Genomic DNA, 27,642 nt, shown 5'->3' with positions numbered 1-27,642 from the left:
AGTGGTGGACATGCTGCTGATTGATGTGTCCTGGGGACAGAGGTATGGGTACGCTGGGTGGGTGCTGTGGTGGTGTTTCCTGAGGGACTGGATAGTGCTGGCATCTCTTCTCTGGTGACGTTGACTGGGATACCTGTGTGGATGTAAATGCAGTGTTATTGTCTATGTGTGTGACATATTGTGCATCGATGGGTTGCCCTCTATGGTTGTAATTGCCTGGGCTAGCTGACTGTCTCTAGTGTGCATGCTTTAGCGATAGGTGTTCATGCAGGGCTGTGAGTGGTGTCCATGCATTGGTATGGCACACAGGGCTTGGCATTGGGATGAGTGGGTTGTGATGGTGTGGTGTGTTTGAGGCGCTGGAGTGATGGAAGTAAGGGTGAGGGTGGGGGCATGCAGGTAGGGGGGTGAACGTAATAAAGAGTTGATTGACCAGAGTCCAGTCCTCCTCCTACTCCTGCCAGGCCCTCAAGATGAATGATTGCCAAGACTTGCTCCTCCCATGCTGTGAGTTGTGGGGGAGGAGGTGGGAGTCCATCGCCAGTCCTCCGTACTGCGAGCTGGTGTCTTGATGCAATGGAACGTACCTTCCCCCATAGGTGGTTCCACCTCTTCTTGATGTCATCCCTTGTTCTGGGATGCTGTCCCACAGCGTTGACCCTGTCCACGATCCTCCATCATAGCTCCATCTTCCTAGCTATCGATATCTACTGCACCTGTGCTCCAAATAGCTGTGGCTCTACCCTGATGATTTCATCCATCATGACCCTTAGCTGCTCCTCATTAGAGAATCTGGGGTGTCGTTGTAGTGCCATGGGTGTTGTGTGAGTAGTGTGGGTGAGGGTGTGTAGGGTGATGTTTTGGGGTGTGTGTTGTGAGGTGCGTGGGTGGTGTATAGGTGATGGTGGTGTGTGTCTCTGGTCTTGTCTGTGGTCGTGGTGTCTATCTTGTGCCAATGATTGTAGTTGTGGTTTGTGGGCAGTGTGGGTGTATGTTTTATAGTGGTGTGGGTGTGTGGGTGTGGTGTATGTATGGGTGTCAGGTGTGTGTTGTTTAAATTGTCCAATGTGGTGTTGTTTTGTATGTGTGTGTATATTGTGAGCACAGCGGTATGTACCGGCTATGGTTTACCGCCATTGAATGTTTGCCATGGTGATTCGTGGGTCATAATGTTGTGGGCGTTGTTCTGTTGGCGTAACGGTGTGGGTTTTGATACAGCCAGTTTATCACTGACCTTTGGTGTGGCGGACTTCTGTGTGTGGCTGAATTGTAATGGATTGATGTGTGTATGTTATAATATGGTGAACGGGTATCCGCTGCCGCGGCGGTATGTTGGCGGCAGTCAGCATGGCGGTAAGTAGGATTTACCACCAATGTCATAATGAGGGCCTAAGTGATTTGCTCAGAAACACAGGATGTTGAGCTGATGCCGAGACACTAACCTAGTCCCCCAGCTCCAAGGTCGGTAACTCTAGCTGTAACACCACATCCTTTCCGATCTTTCACAAAACAATTTTACGAGTTGTATCTTTATGACTGCAGAGACTCCGCACTTTTGGCAGAAACTCCACACATAAAAAGATAGGCCGTTGTAAAGATACTACTCGTAACATTATGTTATGAATTACAAATAATTGTAAACACAAATATGTAAGTTTATCTCTGTGAGTCAGGCCCTAGGCGTAGACTAGATTCCCATTGTCTGAGGACTTTGTTTCTAAAGAACATCTTTATTAACAATAGCAAGGTCAGAATACTGTTATAATTAAAAGCGAGGGTCTGTGACATTGGGAGCAAGCCAGAACTCTACAGATACTGAAACATAGCACCCCAGGAACTTGTAGAAAGACAGAATCCTACTGGTATTAAACCCAAGCACATTATGCACTTGAGAAGAGTCAGAATGACACAGCAGGAAAGGACAGACACGTGGAGCAGGCCAGGAGACCACTGTCATTAAATTCAGGCCTGCAACAATACTGGGGAAATGAGAGGAGATTTTACAGAGTAACTACAGTGTCAGCTCCCTAATCCTATAAATACTTTACAAACAGGTTTAGGTTAAGGTGCAGAGAATGTAATCTATCCTAAACTAATTATGTCTCTGAGTACTGAGACTGGTAGCAGGTGGCGCCGGGTTCCCTGTCATGTCCAGGCAGTCAGCAATCTTGGATCTGGTGCACTTTTGTGTGTCCATCTGGCTGATTGCTGCAAAGTCTCTAAAGGTAAACCGGTGCCTTCCTTTACCAGCTTGAGTACTCATAGAGCAATAGCTAGGGATAGTTTCTGGAGACACCTGAGTGTCAAGAAGTACAGTTTAGGTTCTCATTCTATCACCCACCCACACTATCTGCAATGAGTTAGCATACGTTGTGAATAGTTAGAGAGCAGGGGTTTATTAATTCTCACATCTTAATTCCTGCTGCAAACCATGTGGGCAGAAACGTGTAGACCACAGGCTAGATAAGGGAGATGTTTCTTTCCCCATCGTAAGTATTTTAAATCTCGTATAAGCAGGGAAGCAATCTTAATAATGAAATTCTACTCCTTAACTTGATGCAATTTTATGTTAAACCTTACCTTCTAAAATGTCAAACAAATGACATAACAGAAAGCTCTGGAAGAGCATGCTTTGTAGCAACAGTTGCTGGCAAAGGAGAACCCCGAGAACCTAGTGTAGGTGAGGGGTTTGTGTACTTTATATGAAGAACATCCTTTTAGCGCAAACTGGCTGAACTAGCTTAGGCCCTTCAAATTGGGTGGAATTCTTTGCCTACAAGAGCAACCTATACCTTTGTTCACTTTTAAACTCAGGGCTTCAAAACCCATTCAGAATCTAAGTGTAATGAAAATCACAGATCATAACACAAGATAAAGATTTTCTGTCCTTAAAGCGGAGGGCCTCAAACACTAGCAGCAATCCTCAGCTCTACTGTGGGCATCAGACATGATTAGCTGACCATAGGGCCAAAGTAATCATAGCTGAAGGCAATAGACACTTAGACCAGGCCAGAACCCTAATGACTTAGAAACAGAGTTTTAGGCAGGCAGAGGCAGTGACAAGCTTTTAGCTGACCATATATACTGTTGGTGGGAATCTTGGGTCATCCTCCATAGTTCATGCGTGTGGAGGTTTTGGCGGAACAATAGGCTTTTTTATTGTGCCAGTAGGCAGTGGTTTCATGGAGTGAACTCTTGAGTTAATGAAACCGTTCATTACTGCTATCTCTTGACCAACTAAGACATTCTTCTACAACTGAGGATGAAAACCAAACCGATAAATCAAACAAGGTTCTTGTATAGCATGAGTTTTGTTCGGGTCTCAAGGCGCATGGGGTGGGGATAGGGGGTTCTGCAGCTTGGTTGAAGAGCTGGTTGGCCAGTTCAGTCGAGGTTGATGCTTTGTTTATTTATTTCTACCTTGGTATATATTGGTAGCCAGGAATAGCTCTGCTTCTAGGACAAATGAGTTGCAGAAATAAGTTCCAGCTCTTATGACAGAGACCACAATGGGCTTTTTGTTCAAAATCTAGATAAATAGATTCTGGAACTCAAATAAAATGCTTTGTATACAGAGCAACCAAGTACAAGTAAAGGCTTAACTTCAGTGGACAACTGTTACCTGTAACTGCAACAGAAAGACTTGTGCTACAACTCAGTGTGCTTATGTGTCATTGCTATATAGATTTATAGGGTGCAAACATAGCTTTTAAGCATAGGAGAGATGAACAGATGACAGGGCTGAGGTACATTTTAACTACGCTATGTAGGAAGGGGGCCAGATGAAAGGATGGTGGATGTCAGAGGAAAGGGGTTAGGTGGCTGCCATGAATTTGGAGTGGGTGGTTTAGCTATGAGATGGGAAATAGAGTTGTCATTTGGGAGAAATCTTTGATCATGAGGTAACTCGATTGTGTGGTACTACGTAAAGTTCAGCCTTTCAAGCTGTTTTCTATTTCGGAAGATTGATGGTGCTTGTCAGATTTCTGTTGGGATAACTTTCCATACTCTTAGGGCAAAAAATGAGGAGGCCGGACATCTGGTATTTTATTTTATTTCTAGCACTTCTTGGTCCATAGTCTGGGAATTCTGTTGCTGCATGTAGTAAGCATTCACCTTGATGTCTTTAATTTGGCTCCCAGATAGGACGGTGTTTCATCATTGAATGCCTTTTAGATGATGCAGCAAGTATGGAAAGGTGTAAGGGCATGCAATGGTTGCTAGTAGAAACCTCTTATTGTGGTGCTCTAGCAAACTTTCAGAGACCTCTAATGAGGCCTGAACCAGCATGGAGGTCACTTTGCATAGAAGCAAGATAAGTGTTTGAGTTGCCAACAAGCAAGACATTGCCACTGTCACAGTGAGACAATACTAAAGCTTGTGTGGACGTTACAATAGCTGATGACTAGCAACGCTTTTTCTTGAATGATGCATATTTTGAATAAGGCAAACAGTTCTCCTCCGGAGTAGTGGAGGTCATGATTTGTAGCCTACTGGCTGGAGGGCATGATGACCGTCTGCCGGGATCTAAATTCTCTCTATAAGTCAATTAACAATTAAAGGCATGAAATCTACTAGATTTAATTTTTTTGAGAAGTATCTTCAGATGGCTGGAGTTACTTTTGGGTGGCAAAGTTATTGGCATAGTGTGTGAGTCTTGCTTCCCTTTTCGTAATGTCTGATGTTGTACTTGCTTTTATTTAGCTCCAGACTGAGCCATGAAGTGGATGGTTTGGGATTCAATGAATACGGTTTTGGAGGTTCTTATGTCTGCTGCTGATTGGAATATGGTGCTAGGGTCCCTCTGCAGTGGTTTGACATTAGTAAAGATGTTTAAATAATCTTTGTGTAACACATCTTGGGTGGTGGTTTGAAGAATCTGTGCAGTGTTTTTCTTTCTATTTACTATCCATGGTCCACTGAAGAATTATAGCTCAGGCCAATGGATGCTTTATGGTTGGTCCAGTTGAGCTGCTGCAGGTGGTGTGTTGACAAGTTATATGGGTCAAAGTGGGTCATATAAGATGAAGAGTGTTGCCATTGGCCTGAGTAGGCTGTGAGATGGCCTGTGTGATGATAAAGCTTGCTAGAAGATAGGGAAGGTGGCCTTCATGGTCTTTTTACTTCAATCTCTTGGGATGCTGCAGTCACCAGTGGCGTAACAAAATGTGATGCCCCCCCAATCCCCCCCCCTGCAAAGTACATGGAGGCCTCACCTTACCCCAGACCCAGTCAGGAGCTTTCAGGCCAGGGGCCCACCACTTGTGCACAGCACCAGTTGTGGTAAGGTGGCCCCCTCAAACTCGGGGGCTGCAGGGCTAATGTCACTCCCCTGGCAGTCACCAAGAAAGGTGTTGTTGGTAAAGTTTAAGAAGGTTGCTGTCACACAGTTATACCATTGATGAATATTGGGTTGTAAGGTGTATTGAGATGATGTGTAGTGAAACACTGTGTAGCAATAAGTGGAAGGTGGCAGACATGGAAGATGAGGTGTCCAAATGTGCTTGTTGACAGTGGATGTTGGATATTGCAAGACCATGCCCATGTTATTAGTGATAATGTGTCTGATCTATTTGTTTGGTATCTTATGAGGGGGCTGCTGATGGTGTTTGGTTGCTGGCTCATAATGCTCTGGTGTGCAGTGTGTGGCATTTATGTATGTGAGAGATGATTGAGCAGTGGTGTGTCATGGAGAAGATGAGAGGATTGACACGGTCATAAAGTTGAAAGTCCTGGTGTAGTATGGGATGAAGGGATCGTAGCCCTTAGCAGATCATATCTGGCAGAAATAGGTAATACCCTTGACTTTTTCAGGCATCTGAGCAAGGATATCCTGTGCGTTTCCAGTGAAGTTGAAGAGATTGAAAGGCTGGAGCAGGCTCAGCTTTGGTATTCCTGAACTATGTGTTAGATCATGTGAAATTCATAGCACACTGGCTGCAGGTGTACCAAATTGGTTATGTCTCATCAAGTTCAAAAGACATAGCAAAGTTTATTATTTAACACAACGGGTTCAAAACATGTCTATATTATATATTGCTAATTATATAATCATCATTACAAAAGTGAGAGCCTAAATAAGTCATAAACTGGGTTTGATTATATTAAGATGATGTCACAAATTCACCACCGGGGGAATCGCTATCCATATATCAATAGTTGTAAAAGTTCTGCCCCCTGATGTTGTCCCCTGCCCCCTGATGTTGTCTTAAACGTCCAATATGAATAAAAGTCATCAATCCTTCCCTCTTGAATATGAGGTCCAAGATGCAGGCTGGGGTCAATACGGTTAACTAATACCTTCCAGATACCCGTTGGCATCACCTAATGAGTCTAGTTTTGATAATTGATTACCACACAGTCTAACGAACTTCTGAAGATGAAGCATATTTTCTTTGGGTTGCATATCATAGTATTGGGTGACAAAATATCATCCTGCCAGAATATTGTTACCAAAATATTGACTACCATAATAGTGAAGGTAAGTGTTAGAAATTACTATCTTTGAGTGGTATTCCCCCAAATTGTTTTGCCTTCTGTAGCTGAATCGTTTTTGTTGGCAATAAGACTCTGCACACTTTACTCCTGCTAACCAGTGGTAAAGAGCTTGTGCTCTCCTTTTAAACATGATAAAATTGTCACATCCCTGATTGGAACATTTAATTCATTTGTATTGTATAACATGTACCCAGGGCTCGTAAATTGAATGCTACTTGTGGACTGCAGCACTCATTGTGCTACCCACTAATGTAACACTAAAGTAGGCAGGTCTGTCTTTGAAATCTGAGTGGGCAGTTTCAAACTGCCATTCAACCTGGCAAAATACACCTTTTGCTAGGCCTATAACTTCCTTTTTCTATAATACTTGTAAGTCATCCCTAAGGTAGGCCCTAAATGCCCATAGGGCAGGGTACATGACAATTAAAAGGTATGACAAGGGTACTGAAGTGTAACACGTCCTGGAATTTAAAAATCTTCAAAGTCATTTTTCACTGTGAAAAGCCACGCTTTCCCATAGAAAAGCACTGAGTTATATTGTAGCACCTTATAATGCACAACTTCAGTTTGGGAATAGCTAGAACAATCATTCAGTGACTCAAACTGAAAGTAATTTAAAATACAGTCTAATAGCAAAGTTGGGTTTTAGATTATTATTTTGAACATGCCACTTTAAGAAAGTTGGTATTTTCCTGCCCAAGTCAAAGGTGCACTTCTATCAATGTTCAGTGCCACCTGACTGTTAAAAGCTCTCCTGTGGTGAGTTGTGTATTGTTCTTAGACAGTGGACAAAGGTCTTGGGTGCGGGCCAGGAATGTCATTACACTTCAAAAGATGTTGCTGATGAAGGGCTGAACGCAGAAACACATGTCCAGAAATTTACAGCACTTGCTGCACATACTAGGGTGAAAAACGACAGTTTACGTTATGGATATAAAACGAACTTTGACTGCATTTACCATGATGCATTTGGGCTGACTACATGCTGGAGTGTGAGGCAGTCTGCTCCCTTTTTGGTTTTCCTGTTTAAGAAGGCTCCCTTGAGCCAACGAGCTGACGAGCTCTGGCTGAGCACCTGCGTTCCAGTGAGTGGTACATAAACCTGAGAGAACTTTTGGCAGCATTTCCAACAACCCCACAGACCAAGCTGCTCTCTGCTGATGAAGGGCTGGACCCAGAAATACGTGTCCAGGGATTTCCAGCACTTGCTGCACCTACTAAGGTGAAAAACTACAGTTTACTTTATGAATATAAAAAAAACTTTGACTGCATTTACTATGATGCATTGGGGCTGACTGCATGCTGAAGTGTGAGGCAGGGTGCTCCCTTTCTGGTTTTCACACTTCAAAAGGTGCCTACCTTGTCGCAAGTAGATATAACTCACACCTAGTTCTGGTAGTCAGTCAAGCAACAGTCCTGGTGGGAGAGGGGATGTCCCCAGAAACGATTTTGAGTGACCACAAGGGAATGTTTACCCATTATCATTGCCACACATCTGAGTGGGCACAGGGAGCTATGGACAAGGAAAGGGCAGATCTGCCATTTTCAATTTAGATAGGGAACTGCATTGTGGGATAGTATACAATAAAACACACAGGAAGTGCTGCAAAAGTGGTCTGAGTCACCCCTGGGAACGTTTACCCCCTTGGTTAGGGAGTGGCCACGAGTTTTCTCCATGCAAAGGCTGGCACTGGGCATAAATGTGGCACCCCTGTGCCCTCCTCAGAAGATACCTGGAACCTGAAGGAAGACTGGGCCTGTTTGCCATGAACCCAGGACCCCAGAAGCGACTCCAAGGGTCAGTTGGCTGCCCTTTCTTTGAGCCACAGGGACACAACACATTTTCAGAGGCTTTTCCTGCAACTGCCTAGCTCACCAGTTCCAACTGGACTTGCCCTGGACCCTGCTGCTGACCTATGATGGAGTGAGACTTGACCCCCAAGTGCTGTCTCCAATGTCCTGGACCAATGGCTGGTGGCAAAGTGTACTCCTCCTGAAGTTCCCTGAAACCTGGGACTTGGAAACTTTTTGCCAACTTTTTGCTCTAAAAGCCAACGGGGGCCGGAACCAACCTGCGAGGCTGATCCGACCAAAGTACCTTGCCAGGGGCCAGAGATTCAGGTTGCTCCCACTAAGCTCTTCTTCACTGTAGCAAATCCAATTCAGCAGGAAGGTGTTCGGCCTTGTGGAGCCCTCTTCAGCTACAGCCTGCAGTCTTTCCCCACAGAAAGAATCTGAGCTTCAAAAAAGTGACTAAATCCAAAGGTAGAAATCATCACCAGGCAAAGCCTCAAAAAAGTATATGACTGGGGAGGGTCCTTCTCTTGGTGTGAAATTTTAATTTCTCCAGCTCTGAGCTTTTCTGCCAAAAGTCAATGGCTTCACTGAGACATCATCCAGATGCTATCTGCCAGAGTGGCGACCTTTTCAGCCACACTATGCTGCCTTGCCCCACTCTGGAATGTTTTAATCTATCCCACTAACTAAGTCAGAAGGTCAGTTTTTTCACTGGGACAACATAGTATCTGTATCCAACCTGTGCTTCATTGAATTCAGTCTCAACTTTTGACTTTGATCTGGTCAAGCCCAAACACATGTGGTTTGTGCTTAACACTTTTTTCCAATCCAGTCTAATCCAGAAGGATTTGTAAAGTGCGGCTAATCACCCTTGAGGGTATCCAGGCGCTGATATCTGTTGCTGCGTGGCTCATTCGATCAACCAACTTTTGAGTCCTCTTCTGAATTCCAGTAGGGAGGGTGAGGTCCGTAGGTGAAGAGAGCACCTCTGCTGTTCCTGCGACGTATACGGTGGGTGTGGGCAAGGAAGAAAGATGCAGAGTACAGGTGTCTGAAGGGGAGGTGGAAATTCATTCAGCAGTTGTTCTTGAGTCCTTGGTTGTGGAGTGCTTTGAATGTGTGGATCAGCATCTTGAACTGGCATCTCTTATGCACAGAGAGCCAGTGGAATTTTCTGTGTTGGGGGGTAATGTGGATCCATTTGGGGAGGTCAAGGATGAGTCTGGCTGCTGAGTACTGTATGGTCTGTAGCCTCTTGAGGAGACTTGCAGTGATCCCTGCATAAAGTGCATTGCTGTAGTTCAGTCGGCTGGTGATCAGGGCTTGAGCGACGGTATGTCTGGAGTTGACAGGGAGCCACTTAAAAACTTGCAGAGCATGTGGAGTGTGAAGAAGCAGGAGGAGGAGACTACATTGATCTGTTTCCTCATGGTGAGTCTATTGTCTAGGATGATGCCAAAGTTGTGGGTGTGTCTGGTTGGTGTTGGTGGAGTTACTACTTCGGGGAGCCACCATGCGTCGATCCACAGGGAGGTGTTTTGCAAAGATTAGTAGTCCTGTCTAGTCTGTGTTGAGTTGGAGACAGTTGGTTCTCATCCAGTCGGCGATATTTGTCATGCACTTATGGAAGTTTTTTAGTGTGGTGTCGAGGTCTTCAGATAGCAAGAGGATGAGGTGGGTGTCATCGGCCTAGGAAATGATGTTCACTCCATGAGCTATAACGATGTTGAACAGGGTGAGGCTGAGGGATAAGCCTTGAGGGACGCCACAGAGGATGTTCTTTGGTTCTGAGGTGAAAAACGGGTGGCGTATTCTCTGGGTTCTCCTAGTGAGGAAGGAAGTGATCCTCATCAGGGCATCTCCCCCGATTCAGATGTGTTGCAGTCTTTTGATCAGGATGTTGTGACATATAGTATTGAATGCTACTGAGGGGTCGAGCAGGATTAGAGCTGCTGCTTTTCTTGATCCAGGAGTGCTCTGATGTCATCCGTGGCAGCCAGCAGGGCGGTTTCAGTGCTGTGGTTTGTGTGAAGTCCTGATTGTGAGCTGCCCAGTATATTGTGGTTCTCGAGGTGCTCTGTGAGTTGGTGATTGATGGCTTTCTCAAGGACCTTGGCAGGGAAGGGTAGTAGAGATTTGGGGCGGTAGTTCTTGAGTTTGATGGGGTCTGCGGATGGTTTTTTGACTAGGGACTTAGATTCTCCATATTTCCATTCCTCAGAGAAAGTGACTTTTGTGGTGATTGATATGTTAAGGATGGAGGTGGGCTTGCTGCTGATCATCTTTCTCTCCAGTTTGAAAATGTGGTAGTGGCATGGGTCCATGGGTGATTCTGTGTGGAGGGAGCTCATGATGTCCGTGGTTTCTTGAGTGGTGAGTAGGTCCCAGGAGGTGAGGAGGTGGTCTAGGTCTTCATCTGTGTGGTCGAGCTGGCTGGGGAGGCTGGTGGGTTGGGGTTTGAAGTACCTTTAGATGGTGGTGATCTTGTTGTGGAAAAAGTCTGCCAGGGAGTCGCAGAGTTCTTGAAAAGGGGTGATGTTGTTCCCGGTGGCTGATGGGCTGGAGAATTCTTTAATGATGTTGAAGAGTTCCTTGCGGTAGTTGGAGCTTGCTTTGATGCGGTAAGGAGGGTACTTCTTTTTGCCCTTTTCAGGAGTTGGTGGTAATGGTTGAGGGCAGTTTTGAAAGTGGTTCGGTCTGTGGGATCCTTGCTGGTGTGAAATTTTCTTTTGAGTTGTTTGCAGGTGCACTTTGAAGTTCTTGGCTCGGTTATATAACAGCTTTTCTGTATGGATGATCTTTTGGTCTTGGTGGGTCTGGCACAGTTTTTGATCCAGGCAGAGGTATTCTTAACTGCTTGTTCAAGGTCGACTGCAGTGCGTGGGTGGGAGGTGTTGATGGCGCAGTCCATTGGCCCTCTGAGATCATGTTCCAGCTGCAGTGAGACATGGTGGGTGGTTTGGGGATGACACCGAGGCGTCCAGCAAAGGTGAAATGTACAACAGCGTGGTTCGTTCAAGTGAGCTCAGTGACATGCCTGAATTTGATTCTTTCACAGGCCAAGAAGATTGGGTCAAGTGTGTGCCCTGCGATTTGGGTGGGGTCAGTGACCAGTTGGGAGAGGCTGATGTTCATGCTTTCGAGGAGTTTGGCAGATTTGGTGTCACTGAGGTGGACATTTAGGTCTCCAGGGAAGATGTAGTTGTCGGACTCTGTGGTGAGAAGGGCAATGAAGTCAAGGATAATATCCCAGAAGCCAGGGCGAGGTTCCTGGGATCTGTAGGCGAGGGTGACTCTGATGGTGGTGTTGTCTGTTCGGAGTTGGCAACTGAGTTGTTCCATCACTGGAATGGCATCATCTACGGTGGTGGTGCAGTGGATGTTCTGCTTACGGATGATGGCAATTCCGCCTCCGTGCTTTTTTTTGGTACTATTTTGAGCCTTAAACTCTAAAAAATTCATAACTCCAGGTTCTGACATTTGGATATGTTTGTTTTCATGTCATTTTATTCATAAAAATATTTTCTATTTTTCTGAATTGGTTTGAGCTGTTTCATATGTTGTTATTTCACTATATTACTTTTTTCAATGTTGCATAAATACTCTACACATTGCATCTAAGTTAAGCCTGACTGATTTGTGCCAAGCTACCAGAAGGTTGAACATAAATTTATTTAGTGACTGTTGTGGTCCATCACAACACGGTTTGTGATTATTATTTGAGGTGGGTTCTGACACTCTCAAGTAATACTCCAGTTTCTCACAATAAGTATATATAGGTAAGTATAGATTTACTATTGTTAAGTCCAGATGTACATACCTTTAAGAGATATACAGCAGCAAGTTGAGTAAGGTAAAACTACCCTTACCTATATGTACCTAAATATGCAATATTATGGTAGGCGATATTTTGGTTATGATATTTTGTCAGGGCAATATCTAAATTTCATTAGTGTTGGGGAAACACTTTTCTTTGTTTTGTGCCTGACAAGCAGAAGAGGGAACCACTTGTATCCAGAGTGCGCCATAACATGCTGCTGGAAGAGCTACTATGTTAGTACACCAGTGCCTTGTGGTCACAGGATCAAAGCCGGGAGGCGTTCTTGTGATGGGTCATTGATGAGTAGACAGCGCTGCTGAGCTAAGTCACCCCGCCAACACAATGACCCAGTGGGCTTTCGCTTGGGAACACTTCAAATGAATAAAACAATACTAACTAGCCAAGACATTACATTACACCCAGTTATCTTTCAGCAAAGTAATTGACTAAGCGGGACTCAACAACCACAGCACATCGCAGACAACAGATACACCCATAGGTTGTAGCACTCTGCATACCCAATAATATCCATGCTACTCACAACGCACCAAACAAAGTATTTGACTACGCAGCAAAATCTGGCCTAAAAGAAATCTTAGACCGGTGTGCGCAAACCACACAACCAGCAGTCTGTAAAGTCATACCACTAGCAGGTGTGCATTAAACACACAGGGGCATATTTACACGCCCATAGCACCACCAAAGCGTCACTTTTTGTGATGCTCCGGTGGTGCTGTGCATTGCACCATATTTACAAGGTGGTGTTAAGCCACTTTTTGCGGCTTAATGCCACCTTGTAAATATGACCCCTTCCACACGCAGCACTTTGTATGGAAGGGGCGTGCAATGGGTGTTGCTGTGGGCGTTCCACAGCAACACCCATTGCATTTTGACACTGTCCCAGATTTACAAGAAATCGTAAATCTGTGGCAGCTCCATAATCTAATGCTAGCAAAGGGGTGGCGTTAACATGTCGCAACGAGGAGAAATGCTTTAATTTCTCTTCGTTTTTTTACCTTTCTATGTGTGCTGCATTCTGCAGCACACATAGAAAGAGCAAATTGCCATTGAAGATTGTTTTTGTGCAGAAAGGTGTCCCTTCCTGCACAAAAAGAATCTCCCCTGTAACGCAGCCATCCCTGCACCGTGGCTCAACGGTGACTGCGTTGGCGCTAGGCAGCTAATTTAGCGCCGGTGCAAGGGGAAACACAGGGCTGCACGTTATTTTTGTAAATACAGCGCATCTCTCCATTTCAGAACTTTCGCAGCGTGGCCAGTTCTTTGTAAATATGCCTCACAGGGTCTTGTTACAAGGTCCCTTTTAATTTGTTTGGTGCCAGTGCTCATTCCAAGCTGGTGGTTAAAGGCATGGCCCATTAGCACTCATTTTTGGGTAGGGGCATTTACGGGGAGGAAAAGGAGGAAGAGAATGATGGCTAAACAGTAACAAAGTGTGAAACCAGAGATAAAAAGAACATGCAAGATTGAAATAAAGGGGCAGGAAAATGAAGACCAGACAGCCTGGTATTCAGTAGGCCTAACATTCTGAAACGCTAACGGTGGGCTTCTGAGAAAAAATCTCTGGGCACCAGCTCATAATATTTTACAAATTAAGCAGTGGGGGGCGCCAATGAGAGCAGTTACCAGTCCCATGGGAATTATAAATTCCCTGGGAACACTCCTAAACATTTGGCTAAAAACAGGCAAAATGTAATTTATGAGTGAAACTCTGGAGCAAAATGAGGAATCCCCAGGAGAATAGTGCCCAGAATTGCTGATTCCCCCAATAATTCCTCTTTTCTATGGGACCCTCGCAGTATCACTTGTTCCTTGGTGACTTCTCCCCTGGAGTTACCAGCACCACAGTATTGGTAACTCCAGGCTTGGGGATTATCAGTGCTACCAAAGTGTTTGAGGATAAAAGGGGAAATATAGCCATTTTCCAAAATTTTACTTGATTTTTTGCTCTACATCTATGCGCTTTCCGTTTGACAAAGTGCATAAAGGCGTTGGAGTGAAAGAGATTCACAAAGCCAACTGACCAAAAACATGAAGCCTTTTTAGGTGGAGGGCGCAAGTGCTTTGACCTTTTGTAAGTATTGTGGGCTTTTAACCACGCCCACCACACACCCATCACTTTCACTCGTTTGTAAGCTTGCCGTTCAAAAATCCTTTGTTATCATTAGTAAATGCTTTACGTTTGTTCCTCCTTGGGGCGGTTTTGGTAATGCCTTGAACACCGACCCTGTACTTGGATAATTGCCTATGTGCCGATACGTTTGACTCCGAGCAAACCTCTTTTTCCTTTTGTGACTCTCCTTCATGCGCATGGCGACCGTGGCCCTTTGAATTTATGTCAACTGTTTTACTTTTCATTTTCAATTTATGTGGCAAGAAACGTCCACTGGGAATTTACAACGCTAATAACTCTAACTCGAGCAAATTTGAGACCCATTGTATTACAAATGCTTGTTTCCAGAAAGAAGTTCTCCCAAAACATTAAGGCTAAAAACGTCCTCTTTATCTCATTTTCTCTACAGTGCAGAACATCTTCCCAGCCAGCTGCGAACCGTGTCCAATCTCGCTTTCACTGCTTGGTAAATGTGTTTTCTGTCTGTTTATACAAAGTCCCTTGCAGCCTTCTTTAACAGAAGGAAAATCTGACAAATGAAAATATGTGAAGATTTTCCAGAAGTGGGGGCGGGAGACTTCACTATTCTTTAGTCACTGCCCTTGAATGCCACCAGGACTTTGCAGCTGAATTAAAATATTGTTATTCACATATTTCTGCTCCACTTTCTATTTACACACAATAGGGTGTGTGTCTCCATCAAGAGAAATTAAATGACAGGGTGTGTGCTTTACGCACACTAACACACGCCCGGTAAGTTGGCAGGTTAAAAAGTATCCCAACCTCCCAGGATGTGCTGTGACCTGGTTAGATAGTTGGACCATCACAATGTAATGTGTTTTATTCCAAAGACGTGCCCTCAACTGGCATCTTATTTGGCAACAGTAAATATAGGTATCACACAACTATCAATTTTTGCAACCAGAATTATTTTGTAATGCTAATTTGAGAAACTTTCGTGATCTCTCTTTTCCTGTCAATATCCTCACATGGTATTTTAGCTAAATCATTATACACACTATGATGTCAATAATACTCTGATGACTTGCCCTCTCAGTGCTGTACTGATCTGTAAAGCGAATATTCCAGTACTGCAGTGAAAGAATTATGATTTCTGGGCTATCCAGTAGCTAAACATTCTTTGATTCACCTGTTCAAATCCTGTTTGGTTGGTATTAATTGAAGGTTAATTACCATCTGTTCCCATGTTGGGGGTTTGCTAAAAAAACAAACCTCTAGTGAGCAACTGTCTGAAGCCCAATGCTGGACAGGCATTTTATTCTACTGAGCATTTCCCCAGGTGGGCTGGCGCACCAGGTGACTCTGTCACCTTCCTTAACACAAGAGAGACAGAAAGAGATGGAGCAAGGGAGGGGGCAGGTAGAGAGAGAGTGATCAAAGAGATGGGAGAGAAGGAGAGTGAGAATGGATAGATGGAAAGAGAATGATTGCACGAGGAGAAGAAGGACGCGGGGGTGGTTTGAGCATTTTTGCCAGGGCTGCTTTTGTTTCCCCTCACAGGCCCTGCTGAAGCCCCATGCAGTCGATAAAGTGGAACCTCCCAATTCAGTTTGTTACATTCATAGGGGCATATTTATCAAGTAGTTGTGTCACCCTTGGGGCATGCCACTACTAAGTTAGTTTTATCAAGCCTTGTGAGGCCACCCTGCATGGCCCTGCTAAGCTTGATAAATCTAGAGTGACGCTACGCAGCACCCATTTCTGCATTGCATTGCTGTGCCCCAGGGAGGCATTCCATGGGTGGCGTGTGGCTGTTCCCTTGAAACTATCCATGGATTTTGGTGCATTCCTGGATTTACCATTGCTGGTAGATCTGGGAATGCGTTAAAATGCTACACCTCCCCTGGCGCAGAGTAAGGCCACATAGCGACTTGCACTGTTTTGTCTTACTCCATATCTATGAGGCCATTCAAAGCCACGCAAAGTGGCTTTGCCTGGCCACATGGATATGGCTGAGAGGCTTGGGCCGCCAGAGCATCAAAAAAGTGACAGTCCTGCAGCGCAAGCCTCTCATAAATAAGCCCTTAAGTATTTTAAAGAGAGTGATTGGGGCCCTTCCACTCGTGTGTAAGAACGGGTAGGAGTGCTTGCTTTTCTTAGTGGTTACTGTCCACTGGCATTTATTTGAGGCTTTTAGATTGGCAGAGGTAGTGGAGTTTCAGAGGAACCAGGAAGTATGAGGCGAGGACCTCAGGGTCATAGATGTTCAGGTATGGTTACCAGGGTCAAAAACGGGTCAGAGAGTACAAGGCAGATGTTTGAAGTTGTGGTTTTATCCAGACAAGTGGATTTGTCCCCTGCTATGGTGGAAGACGTATACCAGGTTGGTGGTCAGGCAAGCGGATGGTTTTCATCATTGTGACGGTGGTAAGGTTTTGGGGTTGCAAGTTTTGGGATCATGAGGCAGGCGTTAGCCCTGATAGGATTACCTAAGGCTGAATTTGGTACACTTTCCTTTTGAAGTGGGTTGGCAACTGAGGCAGAGTTTATAGGCTGGTCCCGGGAAGAAATACAGAGAGTAGGGCATTCGAGGTCAGAATGTTATAAGTGCTATTTGAAATTGGGCTGGACTCTACGGTAACTGTCATTAATGCACAGTTATTTGTTTTGCAGGTCCTCAGCACAAGCACATTGAGACCTGGATTTGTGGGCACTCATTCATGAAATGAGCAGTGTTTCAAGTGGAAACACGGAGGTTTGGCCAACAATTGGGATTTGATAACATCAGGAAAGGCAGGATGTGTTGGCATGAGCTGTTGCCAAAGTTAGAGTTGTTGACAAGAGCCCACTAATGTCTGGATGTTTTAGTTACTCACTTAGGGGAGAAAGATTTAGTGAAGATGAAAGGCTTGGCTCTAGTGAAATGAACAAAGAAGGATCTTTTGGAGATCGAACAGATGTGGGCAGGGACAACGATCGTGTGGATGGAGATTTTGAGAGAGTGGAGGGATGCTAAAAGGCATGGGGCTATTGACAGGGCGAGGTGGAAGTGCAATAAGGAGATGAGAAACTTTTGTAAGGAGGAAGGCACTTTCATGGTGGAGCACCCAGACTTTAAGTACGAAGTAGTGCACCTCTTTATAGATGACAAGGTCCATTTATCAGTTTTTGGAAAGGAGGTTATTTCCTTCAATTGTGGAGTGTGTTGGGGGATTTGTGGGTATCTTCCTGGGGTGATTAGTTGGGAGGTAGAAAACCCTGTTAGGTTTTTCTGGTGGTGGTTTGTCGAAATAGGTTTTCACGTTTTTTCAAGAAAAGTTGAGTATCTTGAGACCCAGTTTGAGAGGGGAAGGGGAAGGGGGGAGTTTGGGCGGCAAAAAGAAGGTATCAGTTAAAGGTATACACAGTGATGTTTGCATGGATGAAGAGTGGAGTAAGTAGAAATTATGTTCGATTTCTATATATCAAGGGCTCTTTAGGGGAAGGGAGATGGCTGGTTAGGTTGTTCATTGTGTAGTGAGGCTGGGGTTCAATGTAGTTTGTATAGCATATTGACAAGGGTTTGTTTTACCTTAATGTTGCACCTGTTTCCATAAAGCAGCCTGTTCCACACTCTAATATTGACTCATATGTTTTCTGGCTTCGCTGTCCTACCTTTTGGGGATTTGGGGGGCGATGTGTGTTTTTGAGCCACACACAGACTTCTCGGGCCGGTGGTGGGGTCTTGGGACCACAGAGGGCAGCTATTAGCAGGTAGTCCTTGGGGCGTGGTTAAAAACTTAGAAATGACCTCGCCTTTCTTCCTAGATAGCAGACATGCTGGTCAGCAGGGATGGTCCGAGCTTTCTCATCCTCCCCAACCCGACAATAGTGGTTGTCAATTGGTATTTTTTTGCGGGGGGCTATGTTTTTCGTCAGTTTGGCCTCTCTGGTGAAACAGGTAACAACTAGCTTCAATTGTGTAGTGAATTGTTCATTGTCGCTTATGAGCAGTTGCATCAGGTAGGATACCGGCTTGTTGGATTAGTTTTCATGTTCTTTCAAAGAAAGTTGATAACGTTGAGACCCAGTTTGAGAGACTTGGGGGGAGGGGCGAAGGGGGCGAGGAGGGGGATTTGGAAGGCAAGCGGAAGGTAACAGTTTAGAGCATATGTAGTGATGTTTGGGAGGGTGAAGCTTGGAGTGAGAAAAGATTGTGTTCGATTTGGACGTTTTACAGGTTCTTTAGGGAGTGGGAGCCGACTGGGTAGGTTGTTTTATGTTTAGTGAGGCATGGGTTTAATCTAATTTGTATGGCATTTTACCATGGGTTTGTTTTCCCCGAAGTTTGCACCTGTTTCATTAAAGAGGCCTTTTCCACAACCTAATATTGACTCGTGTTTTCTGGCTGCGCTGTCCTGTTCACAAGTCGTTTGCATTAAAGGCAGTACTTAATTTGTGCTGGGTGGGGTGGGGGGGGGGGGGCACATTGTTACTTTTTACTGGCTTTGGGGAATATTCTTGGCAATGCGGATTTGCGCAGCCAGTGGTTGTCCTGTTGAAGTCTCGCCCAGGCATTCCTGACGTGTCTACGTGAACGTCCGCGTCATGTCTTATGACGAAATTGACGTCACTCCTGTCCACGCTGCACGCAGAGCTTTTGGTAATATTTGTAATGCAGCCTGTACTACACTAGTGCGAGAGGACGCAGAAATGTTTCCTAGAGTCACAGTAAATTTTACAAGTAGGCTTTGACTGGCAGCAGCTCCCGGGGAGTGAGCACACAGCATAGTGTGGAGCTGTGGCGGCTCCTCTGTCCCGGGTTGATTGACAGTGCACTCGCGCACTGCCAAGAAGCGACAGAGTGGAGTCTGGGAGGAGAGAGAAGATGAGCTCCAGGAAAGCGCAAAAGAGGAGAGTAGCGATAGATACAGGTGGAGACAAATAAGAGTGAGATAGGCAGAGGGAGAGGCGAAAATAGCTAGTGAGGAGGTGAGCAGGAGAGGCAAAGTGGGAAGAATGGGCAGAGGAGTGGAGGGACAGGAAGAGAGGGGGTGGGGGAGAGAGGCGAAGATAGCGCTTGCAAAGACGAAAAGCCAGGAGTGAAGATGAGAGAGGAAAAGAGCTACACAGGGAATGAGGAGGAAGATGGGAGCGAAAGATAGGGTGTCACAGGCAGTAATGGTGCTAAAGGGGAGTGAGGCGTGTCTAAGGAGACAATTGGAGAAACGGAGATAAAAAGATAAGAATGGAAAAGAGGTAGAGGGGAGTGAGAGAGGATGAGAGCTAACGTAGAGAGAGAAAAAGGAAGACTAGTGAAGACATTGAGATTGAGGGAGGGAGCAAAGCACAGGAGAGAAAGGAGAGGGGAACATGTGAACTTGATGGAAGCAAAGGAGAGAGAAGAACAAGAGAGAGGGTGAGAGAAAGAAAAACAGGAAAAAGAGGTTTTGGACAAGGTTGGAAGGAAACTAAAGTGAGAGAGAGAATGAGCAAAAACAGATGAGGGAAGCATGTGGTGGATAGGGAAAGAAAGTGAAGAACAAAAGAGGAGGGGAAGGTGAAAGGATGTAGAAGAGGGTGAGAAATTTAACATAAAACAAGAGCAGGGAGAAAAAAATGAAGGCAGTGGTGGGAGGGAAAGTCATGGTGAGAGGAGGCAGGAAAGAAAGAGATAAGGGAGGGGGGAATGGACTGTGTGGAAAAGAGAAAGAGGCAGCAAGAGAGAAAGAGTAGGTAAGAGCGATGGATGACGAGAGGATGAGGGAGGACGCAAAAGAAAGAAGCGAGAAAAGATTTGAGAGAGTGGATGTGAGAGGGAAGTGAGAGGAAATGAGAATGAGGAAGAAGAAGGAGAGAGCAGGAGAAGATGTCAGAAGAAAGTAACCCGTCTACGTTGATTCCATTTCCTCAGTCACCCCTGGCTGCCTCTCGCCCCTCGGAGTCCCTCCATTCCAACTTCTGTTGCTCTTCAGTTCTCAGAAAAAGGCTTAGGTATTGTAACCACTATACATGCAATCAATATAGCAACCTCTCACCTACACCTTTCCTCCCTAGCATGCTTCCTGTTTCTGTTTTCTAACACTCGGGGCAAATTTACAAGAAATGAAGCATTGTTGCATCGCACCAGCGATGCATCAAAAAACGTTTGCCCTGCTATGACAATCCTACGCCATGCATACGTAAGAATACTTCTAGCGTAAAAAAAACGTATGCATCCGTGTGAGCCAGGTCATAAGGAAATCTGATGCTTCTGCTTAAATGCGGCACATAAAGTGGTGCAAATCGATCCTGCGTCACTTTTGAGTGTGGAATGTGTAAAAAAAGTACACAAAATGATGCTTCATGGAAAACAATGGCACACATCCATGGACCAGACTGCAGGCAGTAGTAGCAGAGACAACAACCTCAGCACCAACCAGGATGTCCAGACAGACTCCTGTGGGAAGAGGAAGAGGAAGTGTAACTTCAGGGATGAGAAAAATGGCATCTTGATCACTGAGGTGGCAGAGCACCAACATCAGCTCTTTGTCACCTCCAAATTGCCACTTTGCAGGAAAGAGGCCATTTGGCAGGTGGTTGTGGAGAAAGTCAACAGTGTGGGACAAATGAAAAGGAATGTTACCGATTGCAAGAAGTGCTGTCATGATTATAAGCACCTGACAAATGAGAAACTCGCTAAGAACTTGAAGGCAGCAATGCAGACTGGAGTGCAGAGCCCTGCACCCCAGGAGAAGCTGGGTGCCTTGGAGAAGTGCGTTTCAGTTGTCATTCCAGACAAGTTGGCGGCTGCAGTCCCTGGACAAGACAGTGCAGCACATGAAGAACTACCACCAGCACAGGGTAAGTGTCAATAAAGGGCAATAGGTGCAACAAATGTCAAGTTTTGCAGTTCTGTTAGCTATGTACCAGTGCTCAGCTGCGCTGTCTGCAGGACAAAGAGCAGGAATCTTGGTCACGTCCCATCAAATGCCATTGAAAGGTCACTCACACTGCCCAGGAAAATGTTGCACAGCTCAGTCAGGCTCCGTCATATGTATCCATAACATTTGTAAAGTGCAGCACCAGTCCATCTCCTGTGTATTCTGGCAATTCACAACATGAATCTACAAAACTACAAGTTTCACAATACAAATTATAAAACTTTGTGGGTGGGGGGGTCATATTTTCTATTTTTGGGCCCAGGGCAGTGCCGCAAGCCTTCTTGTTGTGCTGCCCTGTGTCAAAAGAAAATGTCAGGAGTGTGCATTATCTATGAGTTATGGGGCATTCCTGTCCTTTTCCCCTGTGCTGGTGCACAATTTGCTGTCTGCATTGCAAGGATGATCATTTTTGTTCAGGAAGGGACACCTTCCTGCACAAAAACATTCACAGGAGGCATTTTCCTATTGCAGAATGCAGCACACATTGAAAAAGGAAAAACAAGGAGAAAAAAAGGTATTTCTCCTCATTGCGCCTCCCTTACGCCTCTCCTGCAGAGATGTTGGCTTTTGACGCATTCCCTGGTTTACAAATTCTTGTAAATTTGGGTCAAAAAATCCATGGGTGTTGTGTAGGAACACCCACTGCAACACCCATGGAACAACTCTGACACAGAGTAAGGCAACACAGAGACTTTCACTGCATTGCCTTACTCCATATCTACAAGGCCGTGTAAAGCCACACAAAGTGGCTTTGCGTTGCCAGGAAGACATGGGCCTGCAGCTTGCACTGCCGGTGCATCACAGAAAGTGACATACTGGCAGCCCAAGCGGCTTGTAAATATGCCTCGGGGGATCAATCACAAGCTCAAATTGTGCAGGGCAGCATTGCAAGTCATCTGACGTACCTGTCCTGTTCCACATGGAAGGATGAGGAATGCCCTGTACCAACAATTTGACATGTATACCTGTTCATTCCGCCTGCGCTGATGCACACGGGGCTACTGAGTGCCTGGCGCAAGCACCTTGTCATTCCATGTTGGAAGGAGGTCTGCATTGCAGACAGGATTGTCCCTGTGCAGGAAGGGACACCTTCCTGCACAAAAGTAATCATGTTAGGTTTTGTCCTCTTCTGATCTGTGTGGCAGAATGCAGCACACATAGAAAAAAGATTAAAACTAGGATAATACATGATACTGCTCATTGTTATGGGTCACCTGGGGAAGTGCAAGCCTTACTGGCCATACCAGATTCACAAAATCTTGTAAGTGATGTCTTTGTAGGTGGAACTTTCACTATTTCTGAATTGTCTTCTGAAAGTAACGTAAGCAATACACATGCACTGCTGTGTCGGACAGTGTCACACGTGTGTTGCAGCTGGGAACGGAAGACAGAGAATAGGCCATTGTGGTACAACAGCCTACCTGTAATGTGGCCCTGGGTGAAGAAGTAACAACAGGGAGGAGGGAGTAGCCACATATGTCCCTGTCGGAGCATGTGAAATATGGATCTGTCAAGGGACATGTAAAAATAGTCTGTCAACACAAAGGGCAGGAGTCAGTGATGTTTGGAGACTGAGGTGGATGTTATCAGTCATGTTGCAAAACCAGTTAGATACATGTCACCATTTGCAGCACTACTCCAAATTGAACCATAGCCGATATTAAAAGCCAGGTATTCAGTTTATTGGACATATTCACACGTATTGTTGGTGCTATAGGCACAAGAGAGTCAATGTATGACATCACTGAGTGGCAATGTATTGTAATTGTATTGTAATATTTTTTTTATAGAGCTTACTACCCCTGACAAGGCGTCAAAGCACTTTTCGGAGAGTAGCACGCTACTTCGGAACCCAAAAAAGAATTAGTGGTGGATTAGTATAGGGAAATATGAGTACAGTTTTAGTATTATTATGAGTTAATCTGAGCCACGGATATGTGAGTTTGTTAGTTGGATTGACTGGAGTAATGGAGGGATAGAGGAGGGAAGAATACAGACGTGTTAATTGGGAGTTTATAGTAATAGGATGAGGCTTGGGATGTGTAAAGGGGGATGGAGGAGGGAAGAGTCTGTGGAAAGGGTTAGGGAGATCACAGTGGCAGGAGGGGTTTTGGATGAGTCAAAGGTGAGATAAGTGAGGGAGAATTTAGTAGGGTTGTTTGGGAGATCATGGTAGTAAACTGAGGTTTGGGTGAGTTACATGTGGAAGAGGAGGGATGAGCTTAGGCAGGGTTATTTAAGAGATGAAAGTAGTAGAATGGGTTTGTGATGAGTCAGAGTGGGGATGGAGGATAGATTGATAGAGACATGACATATGGTGATGGGTAGACAAAGTGAAGCTTACAAGAGAGTCAAACTATATTTTTTTAAATAATTTTATATATATATATATATATATGTATATATATATACACACATTTTATGATCATTATTTTTATTTAATTTATGTATTCATTATTATTATTAATACTTTTTTTTTAATTTACTTATTTGCAATTTGAATTTTATTTATAGATTTTATTTTTATTTTTATTTATTTTTTCTCTAGTACAGTAGGACTTGAGTAATAAATAGATATGTAAATACATAGTAAGGGAATATATGTTCAAGGAATATAATAATGCATATAATATGAGAAGAAAAGTAGTATTGTATAAATACAGACTTTCAAGATTTGTAATATTTGAAGTTAATTAATAAGTGTACTTTTCTAACATATATTTATCATTATTAAATTTTTGAATAACCAAATGCTTATGATAATAAAACATTTGATCAGTGTGATATAAAATGAGAGCAGTATCTAATATACCAACTTTTCTAGGAGCTATGCAATGACCTATGAACATGTTAAGCATAGAATAACATACATTTATATATATATATATATATATATATATATATATATATATATATATATATATATATATATATATATATATATAATATATATATATATATGTAAATATATAGATACATAGATATATATATATATATACACACACACGAATACACACACATATACACACACACACACATATATATATATATATATATATATATATATATATATATACACACACACATACATATACATGACGTCAATGTATGATATCACTGTGTGGCAGTAAGTTGTGTTCTTGGCCCAAAATGAGGAGTGGTAGAGGAGGCATGTATATGTGCAAGTGCATAGACCTCAATCGAATGATGTGTCACCCTATGCAGATACTCAAATGTGGCAAGTATCAACTCAAGTGAGTGTCAGTGCTAGCAAACTACCTAATATGATGTTGACCATAGCCTCTGATTTGTCCACAGTGATGGCCCCAAAAGTGTATGCAAGCATTACAGATGAGGAGATAGAAATAGGTACTACATGGGAAGTACATGCCCTCACACATTCCTGCAGTCTATCACTTTTCTTACTTTTATACACTTTTGTGTAGGGTTGAGCAAGATAAGTGTAACAAATTAAACCCTTGAAGACATGAATACATGATGGGCATGGTAGACATTACAACAAGGCAGAGTCATGTACAGTGCGAAATCCAGATGGCAGGATCATAACAACATCATGGGCAGAGCCACATCACATGCACAGGAGCAGTGGGATGAATACTGGCACAGGGAATGCAGCCACCCTGGGAAATACATGCAATCCGAACAGAAGGGGGGGTCAACATGTCAAAACACAATCACTACAGGTATCATGTCAACCAATGCAAATCAACTTTACAAATGTGGACTAGATTTCTTTGCATAAGTCCAGGAATGGTAGGGCCAGTGCCATGTATTACAGTGTTGCAAGACGTGCCATGACTCCAAAAGTCAGTCTGGTCACACAATGGTTGTAGTGATAATGCACATATACTGCCATTTGAAAGGCAATAACTTGGCAATTTGGACTCGGAGATTCTTTGTAACAGACATCCTAGACAAAAATGTTGTTTTGAATGTTAAACATTACCAGGTCAGATTGTCCTACAGTTTACCCATGTCAACATCTCACAAAGGACACCCTTAACATTGCTCTCTCTTATTGCAGAGGATGTACCTACACCTCCTGAGCAGCTGCCTGTCTGGGATGATGATGTGGCTGACGATAATAGCCTGTCCACCCTTGATCAAGACACCCTCTGGGAAATCCTGTACTCTCTTGATACACCATCTCCAGTTGTGGGAAGGACCAACAGTGTTGCGGGGTCTCCTAGGATCCACACAGCACACAACAATCACCACAGACCACACCACCCCCAGCCCTGGACTCTGAGCACCCCCAAGTAGAATTTCAATGTCGGGCAGTAGGAGTCCTGCAGGAGATGCTAGATGTGGTGCGGGTGGGGATGGAGACCATGGTGGGCACCTTAGAGGCAGTGTGTAGGTGCCGCAAGTCGAATAAGGACACCTTGTTCACTATATAAGGCACCTACACTCCGACATGGACTCCAACAGTCTGTGGCTGATATCTTTGGTGTCATGAGGCAGAGGCATGAACAACTGACCTGCCAAAGTGGCACCAGCTAGGTTGCCACACAACTGTTGCTATACGTAAGGTCCCGGAGTCCATGGAGTGGACTCATGACACATACATCACCAATAGGGTGCCAACCACTACTACTTTGGTGCTGTGCTGGCAAACCAAAAGGCCCTTCTCACTGGAGTGCTGCCTCACCTCTTGGCATAGAGAAATGCTGCTGCGGACTGGGACGCCACGTCTTCTGCCCCTGATGTGTGTGCGCCTCCTTTGCCTTCACCTCCAGCACCTACAACACTCCCCTCATGTGAAGCAACACACACACATCAGGGGAGGAAGATGTGGACTTCACCTTCTCCTCTACTTCATATTCTACATGCAGTGGTTCATCCATAGACTCTGTCTAGATATTCAATGGCAAAAAAATATGAGATTGGTGTTGTAATAACTGTGCATCTAATCCATATACTATTTCACATGTAAATAAATGCACTGGCTGCCTCCAGTGGAATCCATTGGATAAGATTTATGAAGGATTCCCTGCAGGAGCTAGGGATGACTCAACTCGGCTTTGCCAGGTGATGCATAGTTTATTCCAAGTCCACCATCAAACAATCTTTTTTGTCTAATAGAGATCTCTCACTCCACTTTCTGACAACCCACAGTTCCCTAACTAACTCATTTATACATGTTAAAGACTCTTTTATGAGGGAGGACTGGCTAGATGAAATAGCGCCTCCACTTGCCAGGCACCTTTAGGTACGGTACTTTGCCATTCTGTGCATTTATTGTGAGGTGGTCTGGCGGGTGCAGGGACAGCGATATATGCGGTCCAACAAGTAGGGCCCCAAAACTGTCTGCATTACATGTGCTGTTTTTCTGCCAATCTTATATGGCAGGTAGGAAGAGTTGGCTCTTCCCACTCTATTGGAACATTGGTATTAGGGAGCTGCAGGTGGCTCTCAGGATTTTGAGAACCAACACAAGAAAGTTGTGGGTGTATGCACTGATTAGGTTTTTACTGGGTATGTAGAGATTAAGGTCAAAGGCACGTGTTGCCCTGGATACAGGAGGGCAGGGTAACAGCCATCTGTAATTATGACGTATTATGTATTTATACCTACTATTTTAGCAATAGGGTTGATTGTAAATTTGATTTAAATGAAATGGGACTGTAACCAACACTAATGTCTGTTATTTATCACTGGATGGGTTGTTTCGTTTTAATTTTAACATTATTATTTGATCTGGTCATGATTGGACAGTTAATTAACTGTTTTGACTTTGTATTTATTTATTTTGTTTAATGACAAAATGTGTGTTTTATTGTTTTATGTACTTTTATGCCTTAGCACCAAAAATAAAAGTTGTATGATGATGAAATAAATGCCCTGATTCAAGTCTGTGTGTTGCATGTCTGTAGGACTATGTATTAAATAGAACCTGGTGGATTTTGTGAGGCAAAAAGATAACAAAATCCCCGAAGAGACACATGCATAATGCCACCATGGGCAAAGGTCCACAGAGGAAAATAGATCATGTAAACCCTATGTGTATGTAGGCTAGTATGTAGTCACCCAAGGTCGAAAGCATGAAGTGCAACATGCTGTCAATGTTGAGGGTGAATTAAGTCACAGCACTGGTGGGGAGTTTATTCATGAACACTAGCAAAAACATAACACTGCTGTGACATGCAAATGATGGAAGGCTCAGTGTGCAAGGGCCTGTCAATCAGTCTGTAATCAGAGCTCACTGACTCTTGACAATGTTATTACATCACCACACCCCCAATGCATGTGGCATGGCACACACACACAGAGCAATAAAGTGAGGAAACATGGTTTGGCCTGTCTCCTCTTTCAAATTAAGAGTGTCACTTAGCACAACAATGTTTGTCTATCATAATGTCATTCCATGCCTAGCATGACAGATTCCTCTTCATAGGCATTCCACAGAGTCACACGTCTAAAAACAATGCTAACAAAGATAAATGCATGTAGTTAATATTATGTAGACGCATATGCTAACACCTACATGAGTTAGACTCTTAGATAGATTT

The sequence above is a fragment of the Pleurodeles waltl genome, chromosome 9 (assembly GCF_031143425.1).
Source record: "Pleurodeles waltl isolate 20211129_DDA chromosome 9, aPleWal1.hap1.20221129, whole genome shotgun sequence".
Classification (NCBI taxonomy): domain Eukaryota; kingdom Metazoa; phylum Chordata; class Amphibia; order Caudata; family Salamandridae; genus Pleurodeles; species Pleurodeles waltl.
This window is presented reverse-complemented; position numbering follows the sequence as displayed.